Consider the following 11,256-nt stretch of genomic DNA (forward strand, 5'->3'; position numbering starts at 1 on the left):
GGCAAATCTCCAAGAAGTCCACTTATTTATTTCTATTGTAAATAGAGTTGCAGTAAACATAGGAGTAGAGGTATCCCTTTAACATGATGATTTCATGTCCCTATTCAGCTCCTTTGCCCATTTTTAAATCAGGTAGTTTGTTTGTTCTATACTGTTAAGTTGTTTGAGTTCATTCTATATTCTAGATATTAATCCCTTGTCAGATGCACAATTTGCAAATATTTTCTCCCATACTGTTGGTTACCTTTTTGCTCTGTTAATTGCTTCTTTTGCTATGCAGAAGCTTTTTAGTTTCATATAACCCCATTTCTTTATTTTTCCTTTTATTTCCTGTGCTTTGGGGGTCATATTCATAAAGTCTTTGCCCAGTCCTACTTCCTGAAGTGTTTCCACTATGTTTTCTTTTAGAAGTTCTATACTTTCAGGTCTTATATTTAACTCTTTAATCCATTTTGAGTTCATTTTGTTATATGGCAAGAGGTATTGGTCTAGTTTCATTCTTCTATGTATGGATGCCCAGTTTTCCCAACGACTTTTATTAAAGAGGCAGTCTTTTCCCCAATGTATGTAATTAGTGCCTTTGTCAAAGATCAGTTGGGTGTAAGCATGTGGGTGGATTTCTGGGTTTTCTATTCTGTTCCATTGGTCCATGTGTCTATTTAATGATAGTACCATGCTGTTTTGGTTACTGTAGCTTTGTAGTACAATTTGAAATCAGGTAGTGTTATGTTCCCAGCTTTATTTTTTATTTATTTATTTATTTTTTGCTCAGGACCACTGTGGCTATGTGGGGTGTTTTGTTGTTCCATATGAATACTAGGATTGTTTTTTCTATTTCTGTGAAGAATGCCATTGGTTTTTCTATGGGGATTATATTAAATCTGTAGATCACATTGGGTAGTATGGACATTTTCATAATGTTAATCCTTCCAATCCAAGAGCATGGAATGTCTTACCATCTTTTTGTGTCCTCTTTAATTTCTTTCAGCAGTGACTTGTAGTTCTCACTGTAGAGATCTTTCACCTCTTTTGTTAACTGTATTCCTGGGTATTTTATTTTTTTGGTGACTATTGTAAATGGGCTAGCTTTCTCAATTTCTTTTTCTGCTAGTTTGTTGTTGGAGTATTAAAATGCTACTGATTTGGGGATGTTGATTTCATATCCTGAAACTTTACTGAAATTGTTTATCAACTCTAACGGCTTTTTTGTAGAGTCTTTAGGCTTTTCTATACATATGATCATGTAATGTGAAAACAGGGACAATTTGACTTCATCTTTTCCAATCTGGATGCCCTTTATTTCTTTCTCTTGCCTGATTGCTCTAGCTAGCACTTCCAGTACTATGTTAAATAGGAGTGGTGAGAGTGAGCACCCTTGTCTTATTCCTGTTCTTAAGGAAAAAACTTTCAACTTCTCCCCATTCAAGGATGATACTGGTGAAGGGTTTGTCATATATAGCTTTCATCGTGTTGAGATATTTTACTTCTATACCTAATTTGCTGAGAGTCTTCATCATGAAGTGATGTTGAATTTTCTCAAATGCTTTTTCTGTCTTTTGAGATATTCATGTGGTTTTTGTCCTTGATTTTGTTGATGTGTGTATCACATTTATTAACTTGCATATGTTGAACCATCCTTGCATCTCTTGGATGAGTCCCACCTGAACATGAAAGATAATTTTTTTGATTTGTTGCTGTATTCTGTTTGTTAATATTTTGTTGAGGATTTTTGCATCTATGTGCATCAGAGATATTGGCCTGTAGTTGGGTTTTTTTGTTTTTTTGTTTATTTGGGGTTTTTTTGTATCTCTGCTTTTGGTATCAAGGTGATGCTGGCCTCTTAGACTGAATTTGAAAGAATAGTCTCTGTCTCAATTTTTTAGAATAGCTTAAAGGAATTGGTATTAATCCCTCTTTAAAGGTTTGGTAGAATTCAGCAGTTAAGTCATTCAGTCCTGGGCTTTGCTTTGTTGAGAGACTGCTGACTTCTGCTTCAATTTCATTGCTTATTATTGGTCTGTTCATGTTTTCTATGTCCTCTTGGTTAACTCTTGGTAGTTTGTAGTGTCCAGAAATTCGCCCATTACCCCCAGTTATTCAAATTTTTGGCATATAGTTGTTTATAATAGTCTCTAATGATTCTTTGTATTTCTGTGGTACCAGTTTTAATGTCTCCTTTTTTATTTCTGATTTTTCTTAATTGCGTCCTCTCTCTTCTTTTTTTAGTTAGCCTAGCTAACAGCATATCTATTTTGCCTATTTTCTCAATAAACCAACTTTTTCTTTCACTGATCTTTTGTATTGCTTTTGTGTCTCTATTTCATTTAGGTCTGCTCTGATCTTAATTATTTCTTTCCATCTACTAATTTTGGGATGAGATCAGTCTTGTTTTAATAGTTCTTTCAGGTATAGCATTAGGTTGTTTATTTGAAATCTTTCTATTCTTTTGGTGTAATCATTTATTATAATAAGCTTCCCCTTCAGTACTGCTTTTGCTGTATCCCATGGGTTTTGGTGTGATGGGACTTTACTTTCATTAATTTCAAGAATTTTTTTATTTCCTCTTTAAATTATTCTTGGACCCACAGGTCATTTAGGAGCATGTTGCTTAATTTCCATGTATCTGTATAGTTTCCAGAGTTTTGTTTGTTATTAATTTCTAGTTTTAATCTGTTGTGGCCTGAAATGATACTCAAAATGATTTCAATGTTTTAAATTTGCTAAGATTTTATTTGTGACCTAACATGTGGTCTATCCTGGAGAATGTCACATGTGCTGATGAGAAGAATGTATATTTTGTAGTTGTTGGATGAAATGTTCTGTAGATATCTGCCAGGTTTAGTTGGTCTAAAGTGTGGTTTAAATCCTATGTTTCTCTGTTGAGTTTTTTGTCCTGGATGATCTGTCGAATGCTGAGAGATGGGGATACAGGTCCCAACTATTATTGTTTGGATTCTATCTCTTTTTTTGAGGTCTAATAGTGTTTGCTTTATATATCTGGGTGTTCTGGAGTTGGGTGTATGTATATTTACGATTGTTATGTCTTCTTGCTAGATAGATCCCTTTATCATTATATAATGAACTTTTTAGTCTCTTTTTATGGTTTTTGGCTTGAAGTTTACATTGTCCAATATAAGAGTAGCAACTCCTGCTTGTTTTTGGTTTCCATTTGCATGGTGTACCTTTTTCCATCCCTTCACTTTTAGTCTGTGTGTGTATTTACAGGTAAGGTGAGTCTCCTGAGGACAGCATATAGTTGGGTCCAGCTTTTAAATCCAATCAATCAGAGTCTTTTGAATGGGGAATTTAATCCATTTACATTGAGGGTTATTATTGAAAGATATTAACTTACTCCTGGCATCTTTATCAATCTTTATTTGGATGTTTAAAATGTCTTTTGTTTCTTTCTTCCCTTTTATTTTTTGTCTTCCATGTTTGTTGGTTTTTTGAGGTGGTTAGATAAAGTTTCTTTCTCTTTCTCATTTGCATTTTTGTTCTATCAGTGGGTTTTTTTCTTTCTTGTGTATCAATGGTAGTGATTATTGTTTTTCAGATTGCAGATGCAGGACTCCCTTGAGGATTTCTTGTAGGGCTTATCTTGTGGTGGTGAACTCCCACAGTTTTTGTTTGTCTGGGAAATACACTATTTCTCTCTCATTTCTGAAGTATAGCCTTGCTGGGTGTAATACTCCTGGCTGGCTTTTTTTTTTTTTTTTTTTTTTTTTACATATTCCTATTCTCTTCTGGCCTTTATGGTTGCTGTTGAGAAGTCTGCTGGTAGTCTTTCAGGGACTCACTTATAGGTGACTAGATGCTTTTCTCTTGCTGTTTTTAAGATTCTCTATTTATCTTTGAACTTCGCCAGTTTGACTATAATGTGTCTTGGAGAGGAACTTTTTAGATTGAATCTGTTCAGGAAATCTGTGAGCCTCCTGGAACTGAAGGTCCATGACTCTCCCTATACTTGGGGAGTTTTCTGCTATTACTTCATTGAATTAGTTTCCAATGCCTTTTCCTTTCTCCTCCCTTTCTGGAACACTCATGATTCATATGTTTGTGCACTTCAGGTTGTCTGCTAGCTCATTTACATTTCCTTCATTTTTAAAAATTCTTTTCTCTTTTTTTGTCCACCTGGTTTTGGGGGGGAGTTGTTTGTTTGTTTTGTTTTTTATTGAATCATAATTGATTATACATATTTTGGGGATTGAATGTTGACATATGTTGATCAAATCAATATTACTAGTATGTATATTGTTACAAATTGTACTTATTATTTATGTCCCTTGTCCAATCTCTCCCTATCCTCCTCTCCCTCCCCACTCCTACCACTGATAACCCTAGATTTCTTCTTTCACTCTGAAAGAGTAATGGTTACTCTGTTGATTTGTTGCCTAGATGATCTGTCCAGCACTGAGAAGTGTGTTCAGGTCTCCCAATATTATCATAGAGCAGATACTTCTTCTGTCACTCTGGAATGGGCTTTGTGAAGATAGATACCATCTTCTTTTCTTTGGTCTCTGCCAGTGACTCTCCTTGTGTCAATGCCCTCCAGTGGCTGGCGGACCACCCACATGGTGGTTGTGATTTCTAGCCACTTTCACCACAGCCGTGGTTACTGTGGTGGCTGTGATGGGCCACCCACATGGAGGTGATGTTTTTGGCATGCTCCTTGGCACTGGTGGTGTGCCTGGTTGCGGGGGTGGGGCTGGTCCTCAGCTCCATGCCTTGGGCCCCCAGGCAGGGTCCCCAGGCACTGGTGGTGTGCCTGGTTGTGGGGGGTGTCAGGTCCCAGCTCCATGTCCCGTGCCACTGGGTGGGGCCCTGAAGTGCTGGCGGGGACCTGGGTTATTTTGAAAAGATCATCTTCAAGATCAGAAATTCTTACTTCTGCTTGCTCTAGCTTGCTACTTAAGTTCTCAGTTGTGTTTTTTATTTTGTTGAATGAATCAGGAGTTCTGCTACATTCTTTTTTAAGGCATTAATCCCTTTGTACATTTCCTCCTTCAGATCCTGGATATTTTTCTCATTTTGTTGTGTCATCTAACTGAGTTTTCTTGTATCTCTTTGAGTTTCCTTAAGATTGTTGCTCAGAATTCCTTTTTAGTCATTTCAAGGGTTTCCTGCTCTATAGGGTGTGGTACTTGAGAATTACTATATTCTTTCAGTGGTGTTATATTTTCTTATATTTTTGTATTTCTACTATTTCTACATTGGTGTCTGGTGAGCTGGTAGAACAGGTGCTTTTTCTATTACTTTGGAGCAGACTTGAGGAGAGAGACTTCCTCTTGTAGATGTGTTTTATAATGACCATTGAGTGGGGAATTTTAGTATTGGTTCCAGGTTGACACAGTAGTATAGACCACTACACAATTGTACTACACTAGTGAGTGTATTGTAGGTTTTCCAGGTAGACCGCGTGGATCCTTCAGCCAAATTCAGTGTTACAATTGAGTGTGAGTGCCTCCATAGCCTAGTCACTGGGGCACTTAGTGATTTCTTGGTGAGGTTGGTGACATTATGTTGGCTGGCCCAGGAAATGGGTAGGCTCTTGAGTTCTTGAGAGAAGTGCCTGGGTGCCCTGTTGCTCCTTGGCTGTGGTGGGTGATCCTTGGTAGGCTGTTGACACCCTGGCTAGCCCCTCATGACCCTGATGGATGCACAGGATGTACTGGTCTTCCTTGATTTGAATGGGTGACCCTGGGCAGGTTATCTCTTTTCTCTTTCCTACAGGTAGAAGCTCCTCCTGGGACCTTGCTGTCCCCAGTTGGGGAATGGGTTGGTAGTGATTGAGAATTTCCTTCCTTACTCTATCTGGGTATCCTGGGTTTCTGTACTCTCAGGGGGTTTTGCATGTGTCTCTCCCAATATGAAGGTAGTCCTGTGGGCTGTGCATGTACCTCCCATCCCCAGGTGTGTTATCACATATGGCAGCATAATTCCCACTGTGGGTTTGGTCACTGGATTATTGATCTGCACTCATTCACCTCTTTCCCCAGGCTCCACTGGTGAATCTCCTTCTGTCTATGCAAATAAGTGGTCAGCAGGCTGCCTATAAGGTGGCAGTGGCTGCTGGTGTGGCAGCAAAACTGCTTTTGTGGTGGCAGCTGCTGTGGTGGTGGCTGTCACAGACCACTTGCCTGTGTCTGTGGCAGCAGCAGGGATGGCTGCTGCCAGTAAGGTCACTGGTGCTCTGGTGCAATCAGTTGGGCATGCTGGTGGGTGGGGCTTCTTCCTGGGTGCCCAGTGACGTTGCCATGTGCACTGGTGTCATCAGTTGGACAGGCTGGCAGGCAGGGCCCTTAATGGTACTTTGAGTCAGACAATTTAAGATGGATTTTAATGTTTAGCTAATCAGTATGCCCAAATAGTTGAACTCTTATGGTTATGATAATTCAATCATCTGACATCAGTTAATCAATATGAAAATCAGCTTTAATACTGGAAGACCAAGGGGTAAGGAGAAACAGCTGACAGAGGCAGTGGAGCTGAAGACATTTACATTTTGATATTTTATGATTAAATACAGCAAAGACACTGTAACACCTCTACACAAAACTACCATGTATTGAACATATATGAGCCATACACTGTAATAAACATATTAACTCATTAAGTCCTCCTAGCAACCCTATGAAGTAAGGAAAGGAAAAGAGGATATTCACTAAAGTAAAGTGAGTCACTTAAGTGAACATCACAAAAAACTGGCATTGGGAAGTGCACCAGTCATGGTCCAGGCACACTCCAACAGGGTAATAGAGAAGAATTCATTAAAGGGACTAGGGACTGTTTACAAAAGTGTGGGAAGGTTTTAGAGAAGCTTGTAAGGGATAACATAGTACACTGTAAGGTTAGTAACAGCAACAGCCTCAAGATAAGGAGAGGTTACTATGACCGGCAAAGAGTAACAATGCATAGAAGGCCTCCTGAGAGGAGATGTGGCCTCCATAAGAGGAAGACAGCCAAGAGGTAGTGACCTTACAGGGAGAAAGCTGGGAAAATAAATGTCCAGACTGCACTTTCCTCCCTCCCTCAGATTTCCTACCTGTGCTTGCAACTGACCAAACACAACTAGAGGCCACAAAGGAGCCTAACTATGTTGTCCAGTGATTCTCAGTGTTAGCATGCAGCAGAATCACCTAGGGTGTTTGTTAAAACACAAATTGCTGGTCCCTATCCCCAGAGCTTCTGATTCATTAAGCCTGGGGTAGGGCCTGAAAATTTGCCTTTCCAGTAAGTCCCCAGGTGATGTGACGCTTCTGGTCCAGGGGCTACACTTGGAAAACCACTGATTTAATCTAAACAGGTCAGCCTCTCTGGACAGAAAGCAGGATAGCGAAGGGTGGAGCATGCAATTGGAAAACATCCAGCACAGGAATAATAAAAGTTGGTGTGTGGACAACAGAACTGTCATCAAAACAGCTGCTTCTGATGGTTGTCCTTCGGTTTTGTTCTTTTTTTCCCTCCCTTTTATTAATGCTAAAAGGTTGTTTGTGCATGTGTGTGTGCAAGCAGAGAAGCTTGAAGTAGTTTCAACATACCTCCCAAATAGCCCCTTTAAAAACCCCAAACTCCAGACAATGTCCAGTCTAAACTGCCTCTCACCAACAAGTATTGGTTCCTACAAGGAGGATATTGACAGACATAGCAGGAAAGAGCCTTGCATTTTCCTTATACCACTGTGTTTAAGAGCCTAGGATGTGGGCTGGCTAGTTAATTCAGTTGGTTAGAAAGCCATCTTGTAACACCAAAGTCAAGGGTTCAGATCTCTGTACCAGCCAGCTACCAAAAAAAAAAAAAAAGAGCCTAAGATGTTCTCTGTAAAGGAAATTCTAGAAAATTGACAGTTACTTATGAATATCCTGACTATAAGAAAACATTATTAAGTTTTTGTTGTGCGGTATCATCAATCAAGACTTGTAATAACCGACATTTAAGGCTCAAGTGGATGGTTCTATCAGTTATAACGCAGTTTGCTATTACTGGTCTTTCCTGTACTTTCATTATGGGCCAACAATGAGATTATGCCAAACACAATTACATCCTTCCTAGCAAAGCAGAAATAGAATACAAAACTAAACCTAAAACTTTACCCTGCTCTGTGTAAACAAAGAAGAGCATGTCAGATTAATGAATGACTTACTTGAGAAAAATTTTCAGACAAGTGCTTAATCTGCATTTGATAGTAGAAAGGTTGTATCCATTTCTTGGCACAGATCTCAAAACACTCAATTTATATGAACACTCAAGAAATATGCCGAGCCAAAATTATCTTATTTACTCTCTCGGGTGCTTAACATTAGCTTTTAGTTGTCTACTCAATATACACAGTATTTTTGTATGTTTTGTGGGGTTTTGTTAATTTAAATTGTGAAATGTGTCAACGTTTTTTTTCTGCTTTATCTAGGAGAAAAGCTGATGAGATGTCAGAAATAGATCAGTTTTAAATCAGTTATTTACATCAGAATCTTAGCTGCTACATTACTAGGGGGGAGGGAGGTAATAGATGTTAACCTGAATATTCTCCATTTATTTACTTATTTACAGGCAAATTTCTTAGACTATAATCACCTTAGCATATTAATTCCAAATACCAATAAGAATTAAACCAAAGGATTACTCTACCTGGAAGGTTTATTAAATTCTAATAGCCTTTTTAATGTTCATAGTGTTCATCTATGAAATTGGGTTTAACAGTGTTCTTCAAAAGTTGGGTTATACCAGCCCAAATGTCCATCATTGGATAAGTGGATATGGAAAATGTGGTACATCTACACAATGGAATACTACTCAGCTATAAAAACGAATGAAATACTGCCATTTGCAACAACATGGATGGACCTCGAGAGAATTATATTAAGTGAAACAAGTCAGGCACAGAAAGAGAAATACCACATGTTCTCACTTATTGGTGGGAGCTAAAAATTAATATATAAATTCACACACACACACAAAAAAAAAAAAAAACGGGGGGGAGGGAAGAAGATATAACAACCACAATTACTTGAAGTTGATACGACAAGCAAACAGAAAGGACATTGTTGTGGGGGAGGGAGGAGAGGGAGGAGGGAGGGAGGTTTAGGTAAGGGGCAACAATAATCAACCACAATGTATATCGACAAAATAAAATTTTTTTAAAAAAAGTTGGATTATGATCAAAATAATGCTGTATAAAATGAAAAAAGAATAAATGTTCCAATATTCACTAAAGAACATACTTAGTTCGATTATTTGGCCAAAAATCAGCAATTAAGTCAGTCCAAAAATGCATTATCTTAAATTGTTCTCCCCACGATTTCATTTGCCTATTCCTCCAAAAACAGCTGATTTGCTCTAAATGCACAGAAACAGCAAGACCTTAGTCATTGTTTGGGGCACCATGACCTCTAGCCATATTGGGGCCTCCATGAATGCTGTGAAACTGGCAATCAATCTAAATAACTAATTCTGAGCTGCTCTCTTTTTCTAAAAGGGTTGGCCAAGTTGATGAGGCATAAAATGAGGGCAAAAGCTCTGGGGAAAAGTGATTACCAGTTGGTCGGATAGCAATATCATTTTTTAAAATAAAATAAAATAAATACTACTTTCCATAAAAATTTCAAACAGTAGGGAAGGGCATTAAGTAAAAAGTAAAAGTACTTTATCCCTCTTCAGCTTCTAATCACATTTCCCAGAATAGTTTTTCTTTTATAGTCTTCTAGGCATTTTCTAAAAAAATCCAAAAATGTAGATATAAATATAAATATAAATATCCTTTGTTTATACATAAAGGACACCATACTCTATACATTTATCTGCAATTTTTTTTCATTTAATTATCTTAGAGATTTATAGTAGTACATATATATTTACATCACAGAGTGTATTAACATATAGATTGTAGTTACTGTAATTTAACTAACCAGTCTCCTATTGAGACATTCAGATTTCTACGTTTCTACTATTCAAAACAATTTGCAATCAAAACAACTCTGAAATACCACTTCTCACTCTTCAGATTGGCAATCCAAAAGTTTGAAAGCATACTGTGTTTGCAAGGCGGTATGGAAACAGGCATTCTTATACATTGCTGACAGGAATACAAAATAATACACCAATGGGCTTCTGGTCAAGATGGCAGAATAGACAGTCCCAAGCATCATTCTCTCCCACAAATCAACCAATTTACAGCTATTAAAAAGCAATGACAGCCAAGCAGGGGCCGCTAGAGCTCAGGGAAAGAGGAGAGATCTACAGAGTTCATGAAGGCAGGAGAAGCCACAATGAGAGAAAGAAAGGATCACTCCCACCATTTTGAGCCCTGGCTGCTTCAAGCCTGGAGCTGGAGGGCACACAGAGCAAGAACTGGCAAAAGTCATAGCTGTGCCCTTCGGATGAAGTTGCTTGGAGGTGGCAGGGGAGAAGAGGGACTTGGTGGCCCCCAGGCCAAAGGAACCACTCAGAGGCCAGTGAGTCATTACAAGGGACAGGCCCATGACACACGGGAAGTGTTTGGAGTGCAGGCAGTGGGGGAGATGGACCCACCAGGGAACATTGGGGCACAGTATGGACAGCTGATCTACCCTCCAATCAGCACAGGACCACTTAGTGGAGAATGGTAAAGAATGTAGAACTGCAGGGAGTGCAGTGTGCTGAAAAGACTCAGGCCCAGACCAGAGTTTCCACACAACCCAGTTGTATCAGTCCTCAGAAGACCTGGAAGTGCTTACAAAGTCAACAATTAAAACCTGAGCTGCACAAAAAGCCTTCCCCAGGCAATCAGCAGAAATGAAGAATTTAGCTTAGCTCAACTACAGGGCTCATGTGCTGGTCCCCTCAGGAAGTGCCCGCATTTTAGAAGTAATCAAAGGACAACAAATTAGTTCCAGTGCAGAGTTTAAGTGGTGGGTACAGCGAGTAATCCAACACAGAACTGAGAGAAAAAAAAAACACCACAGATCAAAGACAAATTTTGATATTAACTAGTAAAGGTCTAACACCACAAAGAAGACCTATAAAGCCTAGAAGGACTGGAAGCCCCCTGGGCTTCCGAGCCAGGGTGATAGGGGCCAAGCGCTTCAGTCACACCCCCCGACATCTGCAACCAGCCCAGTGACAACCACCAAGCCACCACGGGAAACACCCTGGGCTCCTGAGCTGGTGCGATGGAGGGCTAAGGGCTTCAGCCACCCCCCACTGACATCTGCATCTATCCCAGCAATGACCAAGTCACAACTAGAAGCCCCCTGGTCTCCCCTGCCAGAATGAGAGGGGTGCCAC

This window comes from Cynocephalus volans, chromosome 13 (assembly GCF_027409185.1).
Source record: "Cynocephalus volans isolate mCynVol1 chromosome 13, mCynVol1.pri, whole genome shotgun sequence".
NCBI lineage: Eukaryota > Metazoa > Chordata > Mammalia > Dermoptera > Cynocephalidae > Cynocephalus > Cynocephalus volans.